Raw genomic sequence first — 7,533 nt, forward strand, 5'->3', positions numbered from 1 at the left:
CTCCAGCAAAGATCATCACATGTTTAGAGAGTGAGGAGTGGATTCCTAAATGGATTCCCCAAACCATGGAGCTCAGAGCATCCCTGGTGAAGCCCTAAAAGGAGCAGAGGTGAAAACAGGACCCTCTCTTCTTCCCAAGGGCTCAGGGGGAGGGAATTGGAAACTAAAACCTGCTGGAAAAAGAACTGCTAGGTTGGAGATAAGTGAATAAAAATACCCTGCCAGCAAGCAGGGACAGCTGGGGCGCTACACCCAACGGCGAGGGTGGAAAACCAGGGCTGGAAAATCAATATCCCCACGGGGAAAAGGTTTGGCAGGTCCTCACTTCCACCCTGCAGCTCCTGGAACCCACACAACAACACCTTGGGCCGGGCTGTGACCCCAGGGAGAGGATGGGCAGGTTGGGGGATTGAAAATCCAGTGCTGGGGGCCATCTGCTCTCCAGATTTCTCTGATTCTCAGCTGTAGGGCCAGCAGGACTTCAGCACCAGAGGAGGAATGAGCATTATTAGGAATGAGCATTATTGGGAATGACCATTATTAGGAGTGAGGAATGCTTCATTAGGAATGAAGCGTTATTAGGAGTAAGAATTATTAGGAATTAATATTATTGCTATTATTATTATTATAATTGATGATTATGCTCAAAATGAGCATTTTAAGGAATGAGCATTATTAGGAATGAACATTATTAGGAATAAGCATATTAAGGAATGAGTATTTTAAGGAATTATTACTCCTAATATTAGGAGTTAGGAGTAATATTAGGAATTATTACTCCTAATTACTCCTAGTAATTTTTAGGAGTAAGTATTACTAGGAATGAGCATTATTAGGAATGAGCATTTTAAGAAATGCACATTTTAAGGAATGAACATTGAGTAACCATTATTAGGAGTGAGCATTTTAAGGAATGAGCATTTTGAGGAATTATTACTCCTAATATTAGGAGTAATATTAGGAATTTCTAATACTAGGAATTATTACATCTTATTACTCCTAGTAATTATTAGGAGTAAGCATTATTAGTTTTTTTAAGGAATGAGAGTTTTAAGGAATTAACATTTTAAGGAATGAATATTTTAGGGAATGAGCATTATTAGGAGTAAGCATTATTAGGAATGAGCATTTTAAGGAATGAGCATTTTAAAGAATGAGCATTTTAAGGAATGAGCATTTTAAAGAATGAGCATTTTCAGCTTTGTCTTCCCGCAGCTGCTGAAGGAACCTCCCTAGTATTACTAGGAATGAGCATTATTAGGAATGAGCATTTTAAGAAATGCACATTTTAAGGAATGAACATTGAGTAACCATTATTAGGAGTGAGCATTTTAAGGAATGAGCATTTTGAGGAATTATTACTCCTAATATTAGGAGTAATATTAGGAATTTCTAATACTAGGAATTATTACATCTTATTACTCCTAGTAATTATTAGGAGTAAGCATTATTAGTTTTTTTAAGGAATGAGAGTTTTAAGGAATTAACATTTTAAGGAATGAATATTTTAGGGAATGAGCATTATTAGGAGTAAGCATTATTAGGAATGAGCATTTTAAGGAATGAGCATTTTAAAGAATGAGCATTTTAAGGAATGAGCATTTTAAAGAATGAGCATTTTAAGGAATGAGCATTTTAAAGAATGAGCATTTTCAGCTTTGTCTTCCCGCAGCTGCTGAAGGAACCTCCCTGTGCTTCAGGGCAGAGGTGGCTGCTCTGCCTCCAGATCGGAAATAATATCAGGGAGAGCTCCCTGGCTGATTATCCAAAATCAAACTAAAACTGGCATGCATCTGGATCATCCCAGCAGTTGGAATGGTAATAATGCCTGAGGAAGATGATAATTCCCACTGCTTACAAAAATCTCACTGAAATGGGAAATTCTGGCTAAAATGAGGCTGTCAGAGGAGTTTGGGTTTCTTGAAGAATGAATTTTAATTCCTTTTTGGGGTTGGAAAAGTGTTCAGTGCTGGTCTCATCTTGAGATGATTCTATTCTTTAGCTTGGATTTTATAATGCCTTCCAAAAAATAAATATAAAAATGATTCCACCTCATTTCACACATTTCTCAGTCAAAGAAAATAAACCTTGGTAGGAATAATCTATAACTTAATTGAATATATTAATTTTATTGTCTACAGACATTTGAAGATTCTCCAAAAGTATCAATATCTCATCAATAATTTTCCATTATTAAACTTAAACTTATTTTCCATAATTAAACATTATTAAACAAAATCAGGGGTTTAATAACTGTATCGAGGAGAATCTTATTTTGATGCTACTATGGTGATACTGCCCTATCAAAAAATATGTAAGAATTAATCAGCCTCGCCTGGAAACTTAAAATAAAGAACAAAATGTTCATCCTTTGCCTACCACAAATGTGTGGTGGGAGACAAAGGTAACTGGGATAAAAATAGCAAAAATTGCCTCATTTCACAATCAGATCCATCCTGAAAAAATATTCAGGTTTGTGCTGTTCTAGGTGGGAGCATCCTGGAGTGCTCTATAAATGGACACAGCATTCCAGGCAGGCTGGCAACCTTCTGGAGCTGAAGCAAACAGCAAAATACCCCGAGTTATTTGAAATATTTCTGCTTCAATCAAGGCAAGGAACATGGAGTTGTGGAGGGTTTTGGTCTCAGTGAAGGACATTGGCTGGTGAAGTTGAAAAAGTACATCTGAAGTGAGCTTTTTGTGGGTTAAATATTTCTAAAATCAGCCCCAAATACTTGGGAAAATTAAGAGAAAAAAATAATTGGAAATTCTAAACATGGGCAATAAAATGGAAAATCCCAACCTGCTGAACAGGATTCCCTCCCAGCACCACACTGGGCAAGGTTCAGTGCTCCAGGTTATTATTGTCCCTGTTGTTGGTGCTATTTGGGAATTTCCAGGATATCCAAATGTAACTTCAGTCAGCATTGTCAGAAAAAAAAAAAAAAAAGCCACCTATAAACTATTTTAGACTGAAGCACATCAACAGCTCCTCCCGGGGTGCTTTGCAGGGCTCACTCAGGGATGGAGTTAATCTCTCTGTTGGTAAAATAAAACCCCACCACAATATTTAGCTTGCAACTGTGCACTTCCAGCATGTAAAAATTGACTTAGTTTTCCACAGGGAGAGGGAAAATAGGGAGCAGTTTGTGCTGCAGTTCCCAGGTGGCAGAAATGTTCTCTTGCCACTCTGACAAGAAGTGAAGAGTGAGTGTTCAGCACCTGACAAGTGTTTGTCCTATTAGGATTTTGATGAGTTTCATACAGAGAAAAACAGGCATTATATTAATGAAGTGCTGTGCTAAGTGGGCTGCAGCGAGTGGAGCTTGTATAAATAAATGTATAAAAACAAAATCAGGGAAGATTAATGCCTCCAGTCGTGAAGGCAAATGACTAAGCAAATAAATATGTAAACTGTCAGAGAGTGAGAATAAAGAAATCAAACACAGAAAATTATGTTTTTACAGACAGAGCAGAGAAAATTGTCAGGCTGCATTGCTTATTTAACTGCTGATATTATTGGGAAAATGAACAATGACAATTCCAATTAACTCCTAAAGCTTTCAGATCTGCTTCATGACAGATCTGTAACCAGGGTCTTTATTCAGTGCTGCTGGGACTCAATAACGTGGCAGAGGCCATGACCAGGAGTAATTAAGAGCTTTTAATCAAGCTGTATGTGAGCCCTGACCCAAAATTCACTGAAATTTGGGATAATCCTTCCCTCAGCCTCGAGTGGTGCTTGCTCCTCCTCTCTAGAACTGCTCCACACAAACCAACTCAGACCCTGCTCCTGCAGGGAAAGCCCAATTCTGGTGGCTCCTTGAATTTCCAATGGTGAAACAATTCCCAAAATCCTTTAGGCTGGAAAAGACCTGTGGGGGATCCTTGAGCCCCAGCTGTGGCCAATTCCCACCTTGTCACCAGCCCAGTGCCACCTCCAGCCCTTCCTTGGGCACTCCACCGCCTTCCAAGGCCTGCCCATCCTCTCCATGAAGAAATTCCCTCTGAAGAGCCCTCTGAGGGTCAGTTAAATTGTTTAGGATCTGTATGTGCTGTACATGACACATCTTGGAAGTGTGAAAACGAATTGTTGGCGTTTCTCTGCCGGCAATCTCTGGAGAGAGATTTGGCCTCGGCTCCGTCCCAGCTCCAGAGCTGCAGAGCCCTCACTGTTCTGGCCAGGAGTACAAACAATTTCCATTGTGCAGCTCAAGCAGAAACAAATATATACAAAGCTGTTGAATCTTGCACTTTGATGTGTTTTCATTTGGCACGGGGAGGTGTAATCATTAAACAAATGTGTTTATCTACCCGGGCAACTTTGATCTGGCGTGGGCAGTAAAAGCCTCGTTACTGCAGGAGGAGTGTGAGGAGTTCTCTGAGAACAAAGAGCAGAAAGCTGGTGCTGAGCCTGCCAGGGAGGGATTGCAAAGCCTTTCAGTGCCGTCCAACACCTCCAAGAGGAATTTTTATTCTTTATAATGTATCTCTTCCTAATGTACCCCTGGAATCACCCTGTGTTATTAAAGCAAAAGGCGTCTTCATTCCGTTGGGATGAGTCTGGGGGCAAGTCAAGGAGATTTATTGGGGGCAGATACCAGCTCATCCTACTTCTTGCTGCAGCCAAAAGCCACGTAGGGCTGGATTTATCCAGGTCTGGGTCAGCACTGTGTGCTCAGCTGCATCTTTAGAAGATTTTGCTGTCTTGAAAGATGAGGGGCTCCTCTCACACCTTCAAACCATAAAGCAAAAGCTGTTACCTCAAGCACTCAATGTCTTCCAGGTCCATCATCTGTCAGATTCTCCCATCTGCAAATGGTTCTGGGAGTTGGTGGGGCACAGGGAGTTCATGGGATCACTCCAGTCCAGGTGTGGATAACTTTGAGTCCAAGGCACCGTCAGGGGTGGGTGCAGATTCCCCACAAATCCTCCTTTTGCAGCCCTTCTTTTTTAATGAGTTACAAAACCCACTAATCCACTTTCTCTGCTTTTATTAGGATCTGCAAGTGTCCAAATATTTCCCCATCTGCCTCCTGACTGAACAGAGCGTTGCCTTTCCAGCGCAGTAAATGGAGCATTTATGACATTCCAAAAGCTGTTGCCCATTAGCAGTTTCTCAGGCTTCGGAGTGTTTTGCAACCCAGCAGTCTGCCTAATGATTGAGGGGAAAACAACATAATCATGTGCTGACATTCCAAGTGATTTTATAAGCCACTTTTATCTGGGATGCCCTTTTCCTCTCCCTGTGTTGGTCTAAATCTGCTCCATCCACTGCTGCTTTCTGTGGAGGAGCCCTAGAGGTCCTCCTTCAGCTGCTCTGGAGCTTCCCTCTCGAAGCACATGCCCTCATCCTCCAAAGATACATGGAATTTAGCTTATGGTAACTGTTATTAACTGTCCTGAGCCTCCACTGGAATTATCCCCAAGGCACCTTCACTTTTTAATTAAATATATGTTGAACAAGTGAAAACCATGGCTGGCTTTCTGCTGTGGAGAAGGGATGACATTGCTGGATCATTCACCTGCGGGGCTTAGGTCTAGGTTTAAAATTAGGTCTAGGTTTAAACATTTTGTGGTGTCCTGCCTGTCCTGAAGGGCTGGGAAATAACACTTGGAGTCACTGTCCCTGGAAGTCTTTAAAAAAATGAGCAGATGTGGGATTTTGTGGTATGGTTTAGGGCGTGGGGTGATATTTGGTCAAAGGTTGGACTTGGAGGTCTTTTCCAAGGTCTTTCAGAAGTGTCCCAGCTCCCAGGTGAAAATCTTCTTCCCTGTGTTAGAAAATCCTGGGTGCTTTTTCTGACTGGGGAGGTTCATTCCCATTAAATTCATTTTTATAAGAATTCCAGAGACATCAGGAGTGTCATGGGCATGTAACTCCCAGGTGGGAACATCTGGGCTCCTGTGTGGATCAGGAGAGGCCACAGAACCATTTCCCCCTCTTGGAGAAGGTTTGCAGAATGGGAAAAGTCCAAGGAACACCAGAATCTTGTAGTCCACATGTTCAGAGCTTCTCCTGCTTCTTCTGGGCACTGGAAATAATCCCAGTTTTTCTGTGGGTGGAAGATGTGCCCCAAATAAGGCTCAGTAAAGTTTCTCAGGGGCTTTGCTGAAGCTGGCATGGGGCAGAGCACGTGGCAGAGCTTCTCCCTGATTTCTGAGTTCTGGGGAGGTTAAAAATGCGTCAAACTGAGCTGCCAGCCCTTCTCCCCAAGGTGGGAAGCCACAGGCACACCCCAAAGTTTCACCTGGGGCTGGTTCCTGTAAGGTTTTCCAAGGAAACCCTTTGTCAGCTGCACCAAAAAAACAGGCTGGCTAAAACTCACATTTTTGGGCTACATTTTACCAGAAACAGCCAAAATTATCTTTTGCTGAGCTGAGATTTACCTTACAAATAAAGCACAAGTCTATTTAACTGAAATTTTGAGTGTTCTCGTCATCCCCAGAGGAGAAGGGGGAAGAAGGTGTAAAAACTAAACAGAATTCTACCAAGGTGCCCCCACCATGCAAATAAATCCCGCAAAGTCATTTAGCAATGTTTTTATTCCTGGTGGATTTCTTTAATCCTTCCAAGAAAAGTTAGAGGGTCAAAAGCGATGTTCACTTTTGACAGGGTTTTCATGGAAAGTTTGAGGCAGTGGAAAACAATTTCTTGGTTTGTTGTTTGTTTTTTTATTTTTTTTAATGTCAGTGATATTTACAATTTGCCAGTTCTGTGACATTTTCAGAAATTCCTATACATGCCAGCAAATCCCAAACACCAAAAGTGAGATGCAAATCATAGGAATGGAGAAAATAAAATGATAGGGATTGTTTTATCTGGGAGCCAAAGCTGTTACCTTTAAATGAGATTGATCATTCTCAAAACAGATCAACTATTTCTGTGGGGAAAAGCTTTATAAAGACTATTGTCTTGTTAAACTATGGAAGAGCAGAACTTGAACTCTCTCTTAAGAGCATCTGTCCAAAGTTGTACAATTCTGTTTATGGTTATCCAACACGAGGCCAAACCACTGGGACTTCAAAAAAAAGATTTTCAGAAGAAAATAGAAACTCTCATTCATTCATTCCAGCAATGAAATTGAAAAATAATTAAGTAAATTGAAAAATAAGAAATTATTTCTGCATTGTTATATGTTCATAGTTTCCAGTGTTTAGATGTTAAAATTGTGGTCGGTTTTTCTTGGTGGCTGAACTAAAGAAAGAATAGAGAAGGGGGAAAAAGGTCCGGAGGGGATTTCATTAAAGTATTAAAAGTTATGAGGGGCACAGCTGTCTGATCACTTCATTGTCCCTCAGGGAACAGTCAAGGGGTCAGGATTAATGACAACTACATTTAAAGCATGTCAAAGGGAAAATATCCGACGTGTTTAAGCAGCCTTTGGAATTAGCGGGCGCAGGAAGCCGCGGGAGGGGACGGTATAGTTTGACTTTTTCAAGGGCTGCATCACTTTATAAACAGCTATAGCTGGGAGGGAATATTTATATCCTGACACTTATTTATATCCTGACACTTGACAGCTCCAGAGT

This window comes from Pyrgilauda ruficollis, unplaced genomic scaffold (assembly GCF_017590135.1).
Source record: "Pyrgilauda ruficollis isolate IOZ18807 unplaced genomic scaffold, ASM1759013v1 scaffold72, whole genome shotgun sequence".
Classification (NCBI taxonomy): Eukaryota; Metazoa; Chordata; class Aves; order Passeriformes; family Passeridae; genus Pyrgilauda; species Pyrgilauda ruficollis.